General features: G+C 37.8%; 1 protein-coding gene across 1 annotated transcript in view; it reads right to left on the reverse strand.

Moving 5' to 3' along the window:
- Positions 1-17,077, reverse strand: part of B3GALT1 (beta-1,3-galactosyltransferase 1) — a 582,223-nt gene extending 565,146 nt beyond the window's left edge. Inside the window, exon 1 of the mRNA XM_074399545.1 lies at positions 16,774-17,077. The gene's annotated coding sequence lies outside the window, so the exon portion shown is untranslated. The remainder of the gene's footprint in view (positions 1-16,773) is intronic.
- Positions 17,078-17,549: the final 472 nt, after the last annotated feature.

Consider the following 17,549-nt stretch of genomic DNA (forward strand, 5'->3'; position numbering starts at 1 on the left):
AAATTTGTCAAAACGATCAACTTTTTTGCAAATTATTTTACCCTTCATTGTTAATGAACTGAGTTCTTACAGTCATAATGTGATTTCAAAAGCAAAAGAGAATATTGATTCTAAGTATGTTCTAAATCATTGGATGACTGAAGTAAGTAAAGAGCCTAAATAATATTTAAGAGGTAGATCAGTGGAGATCAGCTACAGAGTCCCACTAGGGCATGAAATTATGTAAGCAATATATAGTGATTCTGCCACATACACAAAAAGTGGTTCATAAATATAGAGTAATACCAAAGAAGTAGGTATGTAATTTTAAGGTACATACACTCTAAGTTTCCATCTTTTCTATATTATCTATTTCTTCATTCTCAGAAATTCTCAACTCTTGGTATTTATTTGAAATTTTACAGTACATTAATTTAGCTTGGAACTATACCTGAATGTATAAAAAGTAACTGAAAAGAAAGCAAAACAAATGTCAGAAAAGAAAAATTGAGAAATAATGATTAACGCCAAATTTAACCTTTCTGCGCTAGAGCATCTAATACCAAATATAGGCCAAGTTACTTTTAACAGTCTCTGCTATGATTTCCTTCAATTATGAGCTATGATAAATCAGTTTCTTGACATAAAACATTAATAGGTTTAATTTAAAAAAAATTAAAAAAAAAAAAAACAGAAAAGAACTCGTTTGAGATTCATGGGCACTTCAGTTATTACACCAGGTATTACTGAACAAGTTACATTTGCAACTGATAAAGTGGTAGAATTCACTATGACAAGGAATATGACTAAAAACATCTAGGAAACTAGAGTCCAAGCATAAGGCCCTAGTCCAAACAGGAGTTTAGCACTGAGATTCGGAATACTGACATCACTGCTTTAGATATTTTTAGTTATTTTAAGGATTTTGTACAGATGAAAAAGATCAGCCATCAAGTTATTCGCCAGGCCACCAACGGCATTATATAGTTCACACATCCTGTCTGATTTAAAGAGAAGCATTAAGTACAGGATGCCGTTTCCCAACACCAACTAAAGAAGAGGGGAAAAAGCTAACAGAAAATGAGCCTTTTAAGAAAATCTTAAAAGATATGTACTCAACTCCTTACTCTCTACCCACAGCCCCCCCATAAACCTTTAAATAGTAGTAGCCAAATATCTTCATTTCATTTTTCAACCGACTACATAGAAAGAGCCTTACGGGAGGGATTTTCACATTCAATTTTAAAGTATCAGTTATTTCATTTCTCAATTTTATATTGAAATGGGAAATAATAAAACTGCGTAATAAAGTATATGACAGAAGATATTAATAATACAGACAGAAAATACAGTCAATGTCCAAGAAAGATAGGACAGTTTTTTCTATTATTAGAATACCCTGGGCCTGTTCACTTGACATCTCCTTTCTAGTAATAGATATTATTCTACTTCAAAAACTAATAAACCAAAGAAGTACATGTTTTGTTTGAGACTCTTGTATTAAATTCTTGGCTCTATCAAAAACTCAGTTTTGAGCCTTGTAAATACTATAAAACCTATTTTTTTCTCAATCCCAATAGCTATAGAGATATTAGTATAACATCCACTGCCTAAAGTTTTATTAAGTATTCAATAATACAATGCTTATAAAAAGATTAACAATTCTATTTCTAACACAGTAACACTCCAATAATTATTTACTGTTACTAATATTATTCTCCATAAAACATTAAATGGGATAGCAACTATTTTCCCATTTACTAAAATAATAGTTTAACTTTATTTTCAAGTTTTATCATACATATTCCTAATCATGGACTGATCATTGAACGATAAAGGCAATTTTAAACGAATATGATTTTATAACTTGGAAAGCTTTTGAAGGTCTTTTTAATGAAGAGACTCACAACTATTTTAACTATCAACTGGTGTTGGTGGTGAATTTAGGATAGCAGAGAGTGAAATCTCTGAATTTGAATAGGAAAAGGGAAGGGAAGATCTTGGAAGGAACATCCCTAAAGGGTACAGCAGAGGAAAAAGAAAGAGACTTAGCACCATGAAAGCAAAATAGAATGGGTTCCTTAACATTCCATCACTAATGTTTTCTGATGGCAGTCCTGGCAAACCATGAACAGGGGCTGTGGCAGAAGCAAGTCCTTTTGACATCCACCCCACCATTCATTGTTCACCGTAACTTCAAAATGGTTCCATCTACATGTTGGTGCACTGTCTTAGAAAATAACATTTTTATTATGGAGAAATCCAAAATTAGTTCACTTGATAGGAAAAATAACTACATAAAACTATAAAATATAATGCTTCAGACATAAGATGGCATTCATATTCTTACTGTAGTCTCTCTGAAATTAACTATGAGCTTAATACTTTGAACATAATGTGATAATCAACTAGGCAAAGAGAACAAGATAGACTATGATATAAAATGTATTTCAATAAAGAGAGATAATGTTACCACATTAATTCACCAAAGAATTAGTGAAGAAATATATATACTTCACATTGTTTCTACCTATTTCACTTCAAATTAACTCACGTATAAAGGGTACTTTTCCACTATATTTTAGCTATTTGCTCCTTTTTTTGAAGATATACCTCTACTATGGGTAATCTTTTCTAGAATATATCAAATCTGTGGGGTAAATATAATATTTTTGCTTATTAACTTTCCCAGGATTTATCTCAATGAAATACGCAGAACTTTAAAAAAGATTAGGAGATGGTCCGACTGGGTGAACTTTTACAAAATATGTTCTTAATTGCCTTTTTTCTAACTAATTATTCTAAAAGAGAATACTAATTATAAGAGACATAATATCTCTTTAAAAAGTTTAAAAAGTAATCATGAAGTCTAGGGGTTTAAGAAAGAGAAAGACCAGCATAAGAGCTTACTTAGCAGGGAAAAAAGTGTTAGATTAATTTGAGAAGTAGGCAGGAAGCTAGTTGAGAACTGCCTAAAATGTCTGAATTTGTTCTTCTAAAAGAGGAAGAATATCATGATAAAAGAGACTGAAAGGAAGTTCACTGATTATGATGCACTTTGTTACATAGCATGGAGATAAGAGTTTTAAAGACAACATGCATTGCATGGCATGCAAAGTCTGTGATAAACTCACCTATATAAGGAGAAGATGAAAAAAAATCTCACATTACTGAATTTTGACAAAAAGTTAAAACTATCAAATACTATGACTAATATTCAGTGTAAAATATTAAGGACAAAAGGGAAAATATAGTTCTGTTCTTTCATTTAAAAATTTTTAAAAGTTATAAAATATTCTAGAAAACTGGAGATAAAAATAAAGAGAAAATAATCCGTATTTTCACCATTTTACGACATACTTATAATTTTGGTGTACATGTGTATATATTTTGCCTATTTAAAGTAGGACTTGTATATAATTTTGTACATTTCCCTCAAAAAACATTTTAGCATGTGTATTTTTATATTTTATTATAATAACATTTACTGTTAATGGTTGTATATTATGTGTGCATAAATCTATTGTTGGTCATTTGAGCTACTTCTGATTTTTTATTATACATAATACATTCATCAACATCTTCAAACATATGACCTTTCCCATATTTTGCACTATTTACTTAGGATAGATTCCCAGAAGTAGAACTAATGGATTAGACAACAAGAATTTTTTGATAGTTATTTTCCCCACATACTGCCAAACTGCTTTCCAAAAGGGCTGTACCAATTTTAACTGCACCAAAGAGTATCTGAAAGCACCAGATTCACAGCATACTTGCCAATACAGAACATGATTATTTTTAACGCTGTTATTTAGTAGGTGAATAACTAGTCCTCACATTCTTCATATAATTTAGTCTAGTAGACTGCAGGATGGCAAAGGGGAAAATCCAAAGTTAAGAAACAATTTAACAGAAATTATTTACTCTCATGGCTATCTTTGTGGTCAAGATAATTAAACAGATGCTAAAAGACCACCAAATGAGAATTGTTCACAATAAATTTGTATACACACAAAGCATGCTAATAGATAAGTGAAAACCTGGGTAGGGGGTCTCTAGAAAAATGCCATGAAACCAGGATTTTGGTCCAGTCTTACTCAGCTTTATTAATAACACAACTGAAGAAAGGAAGGTAAGATAATCAAATGTGAAAATAAATACACATACATTTTCACAGCAAACAAGCACACACACATTTTAAATTAGCAACTCTACTTCTAGGTCCTCTAGTTTCTTGTACTCATGTGAAATAATATGCACAAGAGTATTACAGCATGGTTGTGTTAACCAAAATATCAGAAAAAAACATTAATTGTTCTGCAGGTGGAAACTGTCTCATAATAAATTATGGTACTTTCAACAAAGGTAATAGAGTTGAGAAAATAAATGAGGAAGTTCTTTATGTGTAAACTCTGACAGTCCTCCAAGATTGCTGAATTTAAAAATCAGGAAGCAAAATATGTATATAATATATCAACAACTATCTAAAAATTGGGGAGAAAATATTTAGTGTTTGTACGTGCATGGTTAATTTAATCTGCCGACTTGATTGAGCTCCAGGATGCCTAGGTGGCTGGTAAAACATATCTAGGTATGTCTGTGAGGATGGATGAGATGAGCATTTGAATCTGTAGACTGAGTAACCAAGATCATCTTCTCTAAGGTAGACGGGCGTTATCCAATCCTTCGAGGGTGTCAACAGAACAAAATGTCAGAGGAAGGGTGAATTTGTTGCCAGCTTGAGATGAGACAGCTATCTTCTCACACCCTTGGACATTGGTGTCCTTAGTTCTTGAGCTTTCAGACTCAACATGGATTTACACTGTTGATTCCCCATATTCTTAGGCCTTCACACTCAGACTGAGTTATACTACCAGCTTTCCTAATTCTCTAGCTTGGCAGATTATGATAATTTCTGGTCCCCTAACCACATGGGCCAATATCTATTAATCAATCTCAATATCTCTCTCTCTCTCTCTCTCTCTCTCTCTCTCTCTCTCTCTCCTTCCCTCCCTCTCTACTCACATACACATATTCTGTTGGCTCTGTTTCTGTAGAGACCCCTGAATAACAGAATTTGGTGCCAAGAGCGGTTCTACAGAAACAGTATTTTAAGGATAAGTTTTCTGAATTGGTTCTGGAATCTCTGGATTTAGCTCTCTAATCTGATTAGATTTATTGAGGCTAATTTAATGGCTTTAATTCCACTAGTTTATTTCCACACTGATTATAACGATACATAAAATACTGCATTGGATACTTCCAATGAACTGCTTATAAGAAACAAAGAGCTAAGGGACTATGTATACACTTTCAAACATTTTTGAAAACTAAGGGATATAATCATGTTGCTGGACAAAGTGAGCTCTGGGATTTGAATTCCCAGCTCAAGGGCTGCATAAATGACTTACGAGTTTCTGAGTGTGCCCTGTAGGAAAGCCTTATGTCCTGTAGCTGCAGGGCTGAAATTGCTGAAAATCAAACACAGAACTTTATCTTAAGATTGGCTGAATTACAACGCAAGTTCAACTTCTAGCCTTTCAGAGTATATACCGATAAAGTAAGGGTATTAACTGGGGAAGAATGGAATATTGTAAATTGAGATGGGAAAGTGTAGGTAGAAGACCTTGATGAAGCTGGAACATTAAGCTTATAAATTCTGATGAGTCTTCTTTGCCAGGGAAAGAGGTCTCCCCAATCCAGTGAAAACATCCCCTCCTTCTCCAGTAGAAGCAGCACCCCGCCCCCCAAGGTAGCCATGGCCTTTCCAGCTCCATCTGAGAGGATTAACCCTGAATTGCTCACGGAAACAATAATGACTTCACCTGAAGCCACTACCATGCCAGATAATGCTCATTATTCACAGGCCAGTAAAACGGAAGCAACAGGGTATCTCTCTCTCTCAATCTCTCTCAATCTCTCTCAATCTCGCTCTCTCTCTCTCTCTCTCTCTCTCTCTGTGTGTGTGTGTGTGTGTGTGTGTTTCCAAGAGGAGGAGAAAACGGATGTCTCAACTCAAGCAGAAAGAGCTATTTGCCCTTCCTCCTGCTCTATTCAAGATAATTCCCATTCACACAGATGAAGACAGTCTTCTTTAGTTGGTCTAATGATTCAAACGCTAATCTCTTCCAGAGGCATGCTTCCAGATACGCCCATAGATAATAAGAGTAGTTACCTATTTGAGGAATGAAAACTAAGTGTATGGGGAAGGATAAGAGACAGAATTTGTACTGTGTGTGTTTTGGAACCAGTTGTATAATATATTATCTATTATAAAATTAAACACATCAATTTAACAAAAAGAAAACAACAACAACGAAGTTGCCCCTACCTTATACTCTGGAAAGATGCCAGCTGTCAGATTGTACATTCTCATGAACCAAAAGAGGGCAATGACTACGAGGGAACAAGTGATCAACCAATTTTCTTTTTCTTATTTTATTCTTTTCCAATATTTTATTATCTGCTCAAATGTAGTTCATGAGATCATCAAAATCATTCTGTGCAAAGCTCAGTCAATATACCAAAGTGCTACTCAAAAATATATTACAAGAAAACGTATTCATGCTTTCTGAAAAATTCCATCTATTCCCTTGCTCAGACCCTTTGTTCTTTTTTCAAAGTTATAATTTATGAGCTGCAGATATGAGCCAAGAGAAAAAATGTCAAAACTTTCCATGATACCTGTTTTCTGATTTATGTAAGGAAGCAAGATTTTTAGCTTTATTATAATCAAACTACACAGGATCTTTAATTGTATTTAATAAATAACTGGGCTAGCTTAGAACAGCTGAGTTAATACAAATTAGCATGACAACTGATAAGATACAAGTATATACAAATACATACAATTATTTTATTCTTTTTTAACCTGATACGCCAATAAAAATTTATTTGAATTAAAATGTGCAAATACATCTTAAGATACATTAAGATAAAGATGTGAAAAGCAAAGTCTAAAATTACCCCTGAAAAGTTACCAACTAGGAAATTAGCCAGATATCACTGGATACATAGTAACTTAATGCAGAAAAGAGAAAGTTGTACAATTTGGTCCTATCCTTCCAAAATTAAGTGTATCATTCCAATGTCTTATTTCCAATACACCTGACTGGTGCCCTAAGCCATTTCTCCCATTTTTACACTATCTTAGTATAGATTTTTAAAAAATGATTATTAAAGTAGTGCCTGTTCCTAGCAAAAAACATTTTTATATACTTAAAAATGAAATTTGTATCATCCTACTAGGCAACCATAACAAATGTTAATATTTTATTTAACCCTTTTTATATATGTAAATCAAAAGTCCTTCATACTAAATTTTGTATTCTGCTCTTTTACTATTATTTCATCTCTATTTTCCAATACTATTATCTACATTTCAAAATCAATGATTTAATAGTGTATGCCATAATTTAATTATTCCCCTTTTGTTGGCCAAATAATTTCTAGCATGACATTACTACAAATGGCACTTTAATGAAACTGTGTATGTCTCTGATTAATTCCATGGAATTAATTCCTAAAAGAGATATTACTGAAACAAATAAAATATTTTTAAGTTTCTTGATAAACCCAGTGGATGTCTGCTGTTTATAACCATTCAGGAACTATTTTTCCCTACTGCTAGTAACCGCCCCTTAATTTTCTTTGGAATATGGTTTTGGCTGGACATAGTGGCTCACACCTATAATCCCAGCACTTTGGGAGGCTGAGGCAGGTGAATCACTTGAGGTCAGGAGTTCGTCACCAGCCTGGCCAACATGGTGAAACCCCATCTCTATTAAAACACACAAAAATTAGCCAAGTGTGGTGGTGGGCACCTATAATCTCAGCTACTCGGGAGGCTGAGCAGGAGAACTGCTTGAACCCAGGAGTCGAAGGTTGCAATGAGTTGAGATGGCACCAATGCACTCCAGTCTGGGCAACGGAGATAGACTCAGTCTCAAAAAATAAATAAATAAAAATAAAGAATATGGTCTTGGTAGGACTGGTAATCAAAGTGCCCAATGATCCACTGACTAAGTCATGGTCATGAAACCAAAGCTAGTAAAGTAACACTTTCCATTCTAGGAATTTGAGCCTGTAGCACACAGACACAAGAACAGAAAAGTACTGATGCTGATTCAGCCCATCAGTGACAGTACCCGGAAAGGACTACATCATTTCCTCTGATGTTCTCTGCAGTCATTCTGTTTTCTCTCATTTTCTTTTGATTCTATAAGCTTCAAAATATCTTCCTTTTGTTGTGGATCTTATTCCTTAAATTAGTCATGATTGATTTCTATAGCATGCAACTGAAGAATTCTGCAAACACCAATGAAGAATATCACCAGAAGTTTAGGAGTATCTGTAGTCCACCCTGTTTTCATTGTCTTGATCAACCTTTAGATGGGATACTTATAAATTTTGGTAGTCAGTGATAATGCTTACTGTGCCCAAATTACATGCATTGCACTTAGAATAAAGTGATAAATATGAGCCTCATTCTTCAAGAAGTTTTCAGTCCGCTAAAGAGGATGAACATAAACGAGCGGTCTCTATATTGAGAGAAGTCTTCTAATAGGAGAAGATACTGATGTTGAATGTACTTCCTCTATTTTCCATTTACTTGTAATTATGGTATTTTTAACTTAAGTTGTTAACTTTTGTAAGGTAAAATCTTTTCCCCATTATGTTTCTGTTTATGAAGGCTTTATTTTCTCCTAGCTTGTTTTGGAATTTCTTTATGTTTACTCTCTCTTCATCTTATACTTATTTTAAAATGCAATGTGAGGTAGGGAGTTTACATTTTTCACAAATAATTATTCAGTTTTCCCAGAACCATATATAAATCATTTTGTACTTCCCCACACATTTGTGATTATTTCATACTGTGCTTTAGTTTCGCGTATTTTAGAGTCTGCATCTGAGGTTATTTATTCTCTTCTGCAAGTTTGTCTGCATGCTAACCATCACTTATAATATCTTAAAATACTTGAAAGTGCAACTTCTCTTAATTCATTTTTATGTTAAAATCCTTTGCTGTTATAACCTACTTGTTATGCTAGATGAACTTTAAAATCTCTGTAAATTTTACAACAATCTCATTGGAATTTCACTGAGATTGTCTATATGTATATATGTGTATATACATACACATTCAGTATTACTGTTTTTCCCTACTCATTTACATTTATTATAAATTTCCCTTAGGAAGCTTTTGAATTTAATAGCTTCTGATTGTTGGCTTACAATGACAAAAAATCAGAAGAAAATTTCAGACAGCATTGAAATAACTCCTTATAACATTTAAAATATAAAGTTCAGCTGCGCATGGTAGCTCATGCCTGTAATCCCAGAACTTTGGGAGACCGAGACTGGTGGATCACCTGAGGTCAGGAGATCGAGACCAGCTTGGCCAACATGGCAAAACCGTCTCAAAAATACAAAAAAAATTAGTCAGGTGTGGCAGCAGGAACCTGTAATCCCGTCTACTCAGGAGGCTGAGGCAGAAGAATTGCTTGAACCCAGGAGGCGGAGGTTGCAGTGAGCAGAGATCACACCACTGCACTCCAGCCTGGGCGATAAGAACAAAACTCTGTCTCAAAACTAAATAAATAAAATATAAAGTTGAAAAAAATGTATATATGTTATATAAACTATATATATATATGTGTTGTATAAATAATATGTATATGAAGAGAGAAATAAAGAGAGAAAGAAAGAACCAACAGAGGGAAAAATGACTATTTTAGCTGCCTTCAATAATTCAGGATCAGCCTATTTTGTATTTTTGCCAGCAAAACTAGAAACTGAAGATTATCTTTTATTTCCTCACATAAAATAAATTAGGCCAAAATAATGACAAAAATAATTTTATCAATGCCATGTATTATTTGTTAGTTGTTGCTTATTTTAAAATACAGCACCTTTCCTGTTTATAATTAGTTGAGTTCAATCAAAGAAACTGACATGCATTACTCCTATTTTTCATCTAACTCCTCAAAAATCGGAATTCAAGCAATCAGTGATGCTATCACTATTTTATAAAAATAAAAACTAAAGTAGTGATGAACTATGATATATATCTACCAGCCCTATGACTGGCATAGACAAACACAGAATTGAGGAGGCCTAACTATTAGTTCATATGCCCTATTCGGGAAGCCATAGTGCATTTGTGAGCATTTAGCACAATTCTTCCTGTCTAGTAGCATCTAAATTTACAACTAATTGTATGCAAACAACCTCTGCTTCTGGCAGTTGTTTCTGCCTGAGTGCTAGGGTCCTAAGCCCACGTCTTTCTGTTCAGTGAGGAATTGATTCAGCCCTGATGTCATCTATATAGATCAAGGAAACCTCTCATAGCCAAAGACTAATCAAAATGCTAACTACAATTATTCACAACTAAGTGCAATATATCAGTTATGAACCATCTCTTCAGTTTCAAATTAGCATTTTAGGAGATTTAAACGTCTTTTCAAGCCCCTGTGGGAGGTGTTTCCTGACAGAATCTATCAATAACTTTGCTTTTTCCTTTGAGAACCAAGAAATAGGTTTTTAATTTTTTTAAATCCTCTCATTTTCCATGCGAGTTACCCATATCTAGTTTTCTTGTTTTGTTCTAAAACAAACAAAAACTAACTTACAGCAGTAGCTTTTAAATTTTCTTAAGCATTTTTTTCTTATTCTAGAACATTCAAGAAAAACAATATCAAAAACTGCCCACAGTTTTGATATTTCCTGGAGTCCCTGAAGTTCATCTGTCAATCACACTGAAGTACAAAGTGATTGATGTTGGGAAATAAAAGGTCCCGTAAGAAGACGGAAATAAGAAATCCTATTTTAGCGATTCTATTCTGTAGGTTATATTCCTTAGACTAAATTCCATAGAGTCTATAAATATGTATATAGAGAGTATATACATCTATATGCTATAGACATAAAGCATGAATTAAATACAGGCCGGGTGTGGTGGTTCACACACTTGGGAGACAGATGCAGGTGAATCATGAGGCCAAAAGTTTGAGACCTTCCTGGCCAACATGGTGAAACCCCATCTCTACTTAAAATACAAAAATCAGCTGTGTGTGGTGGCACATGACTGTAGTCCTAGCTACTTGGGAGGCTGAGGCAGGAGAATCACTTGAAAGCAGGAGGTGGAGGTTGCAGTGAGCCAAGATCACACCACTGCACCTCAGCCTGGGCAACAGATCGAGAATTTATCTCAAAAAAAAAAATATATATATATATATGTGTGTGTGTGTGTGTGTATATATACATACATACATATATATATATATATATATGTATATATATATATATATATATATAAATGTTTTACTTGCAAAGTTACCTCCAGCCTTATAAATCTTAGATGACATCCCTAAATGTATCCTAATTTCTCATTTTCTTGGTCCAAGCATAATATTAATACAATGTAATAGTATGTTAGATATTAAAACAATAACATGCACAAACTAGTAGATGCAGTCATTTCTCCTCATTTTACAAAATGTAATACTGTTTAATGAGCAACTGGCAAAGAGTTAACATGTATACTTCGTCATTAAACAATGTTTCTGGATCTTTCACTTCAACTGAACTGGCAATAAAAATCAACTTCATCTGAACTGGCAATACATAGCATCTTCCTGGAATAAGTTCTTCCTTATACTTAGAGGAAGTTGCACTACTCACCTGGGTTCTTCCCAGCTCTAAATATCTGAATCCTGCTTAGCTCTCATAAACATTTTCATAATCAGCTGGAGTGTACTAGATATGGTAACCATTTGTTGATTTACTTCTGGTTTTAAAACTTTATTTTCCAAAAGTTTTGCATTTTAGCAGAAAGAAAAACTAGGGCAAAAAAGATAAAGGCTTAAATAAGTGGTGAATGCATTCTTGAATATGGAGAAATAAAATATTGAGATAACAGTATCAGAAAGTCTTCCTTCATCTCCTAAAACCAGGGTGGGTAGCAGCAATCTTGAAGACATTTTTGTTGTTTTTGAGACCGAGTCTCACTCTCTCACTCAGGTGGCGGCGGCGGCGGGGTGGGAGGGGGTGGTGTGCAGTGGCATGATCTTGGCTCACTGCAACCTCCACCTCCCAGGTTCAAGCAATTCTCCTGCCTCAGCCTCCCGAGTAGCTGGGACTACAGGTGCCTGCCACCTTGCACAGCTAATTTTTGTATTTTTAGTAGAGACGGGGTTTCACCATATTGGCTAGGTTAGTCTTGAACTCCTGACTTGGTGATCCACCCGCCTCAGCCTCCCAAAGAGCTGGGATTACAGGAGTAAGCCACCACACCCAGCCTAAAGACTTCATGAATAAGATGTACCCTGCACTATTCTCCTGTAATCATAGAACCTGTGAACAAATTGGCATTAATTCATTATGTGCTATAGCTTCTTCGGAGTACAATTTCAACTTCTAATATGAAAATAACGTTTGCAAACCAGTTTTTGAAAGTCAAGCTAGGTTCCATTCTTCCTATGAGAGTAAGTAATAATTCTGAGATGTAAGCTAAAGACCCTAAAGAAAGTAATAAAACAGAAGCATAGAAAGTGAAACTGGAATCATAATGTACAGTTTTGTGCATAAAACAATAGAACCTAGGATCTAGGTAAAATTTTGCAAAGTTCGATCTGTAATTGGACTGACTGCAGCACCAAATCTATTTTTAATTAAAGACAAGCTTCCTTAAAAATTGTTCTTTCGGCATTTCTTACTAGAAGATCATATCATGAGTCATTTTAGTTTTTTGATGCATAAACTTTAAGGAAACTTCGACCTCAAACCCTAGTGGGTTTTTTTAAAATCAGTTTTTTCCAGAGGTACATAAATGTGATACTTTCAATGTGGAAGAGAAAGAAGAATTCTCATTACAAATATGCTTTTGAATCTTTCCTTACTACTAAAATTCACTCATCCCCTCTGAATGAATTCTGTAGATTTGACTTTGGACAGTCATAAACACTGTTATTTTGTTTTAAATGTTGTTAATCTGGAACCATTATAATGGAACCAAGGATAATGTTGTCTTCCAGTTCCTCTTAAGGAAAAATATAACTTACTTTTAAAGATATTTAAAGGACAGATATCTTATGTTATTGCTGAATAATCATATTTAGATCTCTCTTTTTTGCCTTCAATCCTCACATCTTATGTAATGTTACTGTTCTCATACATAGCTTCAGGAGAAATGTGTATTATTTTTCAGTTCTTACATTAATTTGTGAAGGTCTATATGAGTGGGGTGTACAAGTTGAAGAGAAAATGAGATGGAAAGAGATTGGTCCATGGGATAGAGGACTTAGAATAAATAGGTTGGTAGGAGATACATATGTAAATTATCACTATATTTTTAGGACCTATTGCACACCAATAAAATATAAACTGCAAAGGTGTAAGGATTTTTGTGTGATTTATTCATACAAGTATTCATTGAGTTCATATACTATTGTATATATTCATTCACACAGTCCAAGAAAACAAAACAGTATTTTACAAATAGCAGGCACATAGTACAATTTGCTAAATGTCACTTGAATAAACCAGTATCACAACAGATTACTAAAGAGAATGAGAATATTCCTTTATGAAGCACATTCATCATTCAGAATGGATTAGTGAATTTGTTTCAAATGCAGCACGGTGAAATTCTTTCTGAGAATGTTTCTAGTATGCACGTGTTTTGTGTCATGAGAGAGAGAGAAATAAAGAAAGACACAGCCAGACAGAAAGAGACAGAGAAAAAATGAGAATGAACTTCTGATTTACTAATCAGTTGAAGTTAATTTCCCTAAAATTTTTAGTTTTATAAAAAGAATGATTTCATTATTCATAAAAACAAATTGTTATAAACCTCACTTTCTTACATATTCATGTAAAACACTAATCGTGACTATTTGACAAGTTGTATTTCATAAAGTATTTGTATCTATGGGCATTGCTATTCATATTGATGTGAATTTTTTAGAAAAGTTATCTGATGAGTATTAAAATTAAGATCTTGTACAAGTCAAAAAGTTAATTCAGTGGCCCAGGATCTTGACAAGTTGACATTACTTGCATTACAAAAATTCATCTAGAATATATGGCAGTCTAAGCTCATGGGCTGCCCTGAAGCAAAACAAGTTAAAGCTGAAGTGCATTTGCAGAAGTGGTAGAATTTGAATTGCTTGTATAAACTAACTGGCTGGCACTACCCATTCACTCCCATAAGCCTGTGCCCACCTCCAACGCTGACACTCTGCATCATTTATGCTTACGCTTAAACGTATTTCCTATGGCTTTATCTTAATATTTAAGCCCACTGACATTTCTCTGCACTTGATTATATTTGTCCTACTCGTTTTAAAAATTATCTGAAAAAAGATTTTCTCCAAATAAAAGCTACACACACACACACACACACACACACACACACAAAACGCTAAAATGAGCACAAAGGCTCTCAATTCCATTTTAAAACTTGTGGCTTACTCCAATACATAATGTCGTGGATTTATAAAATGTTACTTGATATCGAGGCGAAAAATCACTTTCTTAGCCAAGTTGTTAAAATTTTCCTTAGAAGTTCCACTTTTAGTATTGGCTGTTACTGATAGCTTAGTTTTAAGTTTATTTTAAAATTGTTAATAAGTATCATACACTTTAATCCTATTTCCCTCATATCAACCTATGAGAAAAACGAAAAGTTTTACCAGCCCATGGTATTGCATAAATGAAACACAAAACTAAAATAAACTGCTTAGCCGGTTTAATAACCTTATCAAAGTCCTGAAGGTTTCAATAACTACAACATTGCAATATTAAAGTAATCACCTGGAAGTAGGCAAATTTGTATAGAAACAGCAACCACAAACTATATACTTTCTTTAATCACATCAGAAGGCCACACTTTTAAGCCAGATGTGATGAATGCCAAAAAGAAAATACTTAGCACCAATTTTTTAGTAGTCCAAATGCAGTATATGTGACTAAAATCATTTTAAAAATCCATTTACAGCACAACAATTAAGTGATGAAAACCACGAGACCATCCTTGGACACAAAACTAATATCACTACTACTTTATCATAAGTTATTAATTTGCTTTAAAATAACTTAGTTACTAAATTGGGAGAAAACAAAATCTTACAATGAAAAATAACTATTGAAAAATGCCTGACATTTTTGGACAGCTCCCTCCTGATTTTCTACAGTATTTTTTATTAGGTGCCTTACTTTCATTTTCTCTGTTTTACCAAATCAGAAATGAGCCCAATCAAAGTGGTTTCTATGGTTTGGTTTTGGGTATTTTTGCTGTGTTTTGATTCGTTTTGTTTGGGACAAAAGATTCCTCTAGTGAAAGAGATTACGGAGCTACATAACAAGAAAAATGCTGTCCCCAGTTCAAGAGCCGCCTCCTTGTATTGAGCCGATTTTTGTTTTACCAAAGCTGGCAGGCAGGGAGCTGATGTTCACCTCCATTCCCCGCTGCAACCCCATAGCCAGTCAAGGACCAGAGCCTCTCCCCATATGAGACAGAGTGAGGAGAGCTCCTTAGTACTGAGGTATTTCAGGAACTTTCCTAAGCAGATACTCCCACGGAGACAAGAAACCACAAAGAAAACAATCGCCAAGAGTAAGTTTGTGCGTCCTGAACAGGGATGGAGAAGCCACTGCACTGAGCTACGGAGATTCGGATGTAGCCCAGTAGCACCATCCATTTGCAGCGGCGCACAGAACTCGCCTTCTGCGCAAGGCTTTGCAGCACAGGTGGAACTCTCAACAGCTTTATCAAATAAGATAATCTAACAGGAAACAACGCTCTGAAGGCAGCTGGGTACCCTCACCTGGTTACCCTGCGTGGTTAACATGCCCTGTGTTTGATGGCCCAGACACCAGCGGGCCTGAACTTTCTCGGCACCAGGCCGGGTCTCAACCGGGGAGGTCACGCGGGCCAAGGCGGCCTGGGGAGGCAGTGGCCCCACCCCGACGCCTAACCGTCGGGAGTCCAAGCCCCGCTCCGCCTCCACCAAGCTGTCCCGCTGCGCCCTACGCCGCCACCAGGCAGGAGGAGCCGCTGACAGGACCTCAGAATGGGACTCTCTCCATCCTCAAGTCTGCGCTCCAGAAGACTGTACCAAGCCTCCCACGCGGGGCTTCAGACACCTAAAAGTCGCCACTTCCCCAAGAGTAACCTCCACCCTCCACCCCCAACTTCTCTCTCCTCCTTTTCTTCGGTGATGCAGACCAACAGTTACTTTCCCCTCTCCTCCTTTCCGCTCTGAAGTCCCCAGGGCGAAGTGGGACTTTAGAGAGCCTCAGTGAACGAGGCTCTCCCTTGGCGCGCCAGGTCCACAGCTCCTTTTCATCAACGCAATAAAGTTCAATTTGCTCGGCTCTTTACGAGCCGCGGTGGACTTTCCCGTGCGCTCCGTGCGTTCTCCCTCCCGCCGAGCCAACAGCATCCTACCCGCTCCAGCCCAGCCTGGGTCCTTGAAGGACGTCGGGCCACGCAGAGGGGACCCACTGCTCTCGCTGCAAAGTGCCCCAAGCCGCGCGCGCACACACACACATCCACATCCACACTCACACAATGCCATCCCCGCACTGTCAAAATCTGTCAGCGCGGAAGGGAGAACGCACCAGCTGGAGCCGCACGGGCGCGGGCAGCAGCCCAGCCCGGCGTCGGGACTCGCGGTCCGGGTCCCAACACCTTTGTCGGGGTGCCCCGGCCACCACGCGCCTCGTTACCCCCAAAGACCACGCCAGCCGTCCCGGGTGTCTCGCGGGCGCTGCCGGACAGGACCTTACCCGAGGGGCGCTCGGTCTCCGGCCGTTGGGCTGGCGCGCGGGCCACAAGGATGCCGCAGCCAGGGTCCCGAAGATGCTGCTGCTCCGCTGCCGCTGCCGCGATCCCCGGCGCCAGCATCACTTCTCCGCCGCCCCCGCCTCCTCGTGCTCCGCTCTCTTGGCCGCCCCTCCCCGGCGGCCGCCTGCAAAACCGGCAGCGCCAGCGGCGCGGCGGGGTGGGCAGCAGCGGAGGCGGCGGCTGCGCCCGCGCGAGCTCGCCCAGCTGCACTAGCCGAGCAGCCGCGGCGGCAGCCGGAGCACCCGAGCCCGGCTGCGCTTCCCCGGCGACGGCTCCGGCCTCGGCGACTGACAACGCCCGGCAGCCAATCGCTGCCTCGCCCCGCGCGGCGGGGGAGACCAATCAGAGCGGAAGGCCCAAGGTTTTCCTCCGCCTCTGCTCAGCGGGCTTGTTTCCGGGAGAGGCGGGGATGCTGCCGGGCTTTGGGATGGGGGAGGCGCGGGAGGGGCGCCGGGTAGGAGGCTCGAGGCTCGCGGCCCGAGAGCCTCGGGTGAGGAGAGGAAGCCGGACCCGCAGGGGTGGGCCTGGGGCTCTTTCTGACCGCCAGGAGCCCGCGGCTTGGCAGGAAAGGGCGCCTCGGGGTGACTCTTTCCCCCGAGCCTCGTCCCTGCGGCTCAGCGTCTCGGCATCGCTGGGGTGCGGTGAAGGGGGCGGGGAGGGGTCGCGGGACCCGAGGGTGAACCGCGCGGCTGGAGAGCGAATCCCAGGAGGTGGTCGC

This window comes from Saimiri boliviensis, chromosome 5 (genome assembly GCF_048565385.1).
Source record: "Saimiri boliviensis isolate mSaiBol1 chromosome 5, mSaiBol1.pri, whole genome shotgun sequence".
NCBI lineage: Eukaryota > Metazoa > Chordata > Mammalia > Primates > Cebidae > Saimiri > Saimiri boliviensis.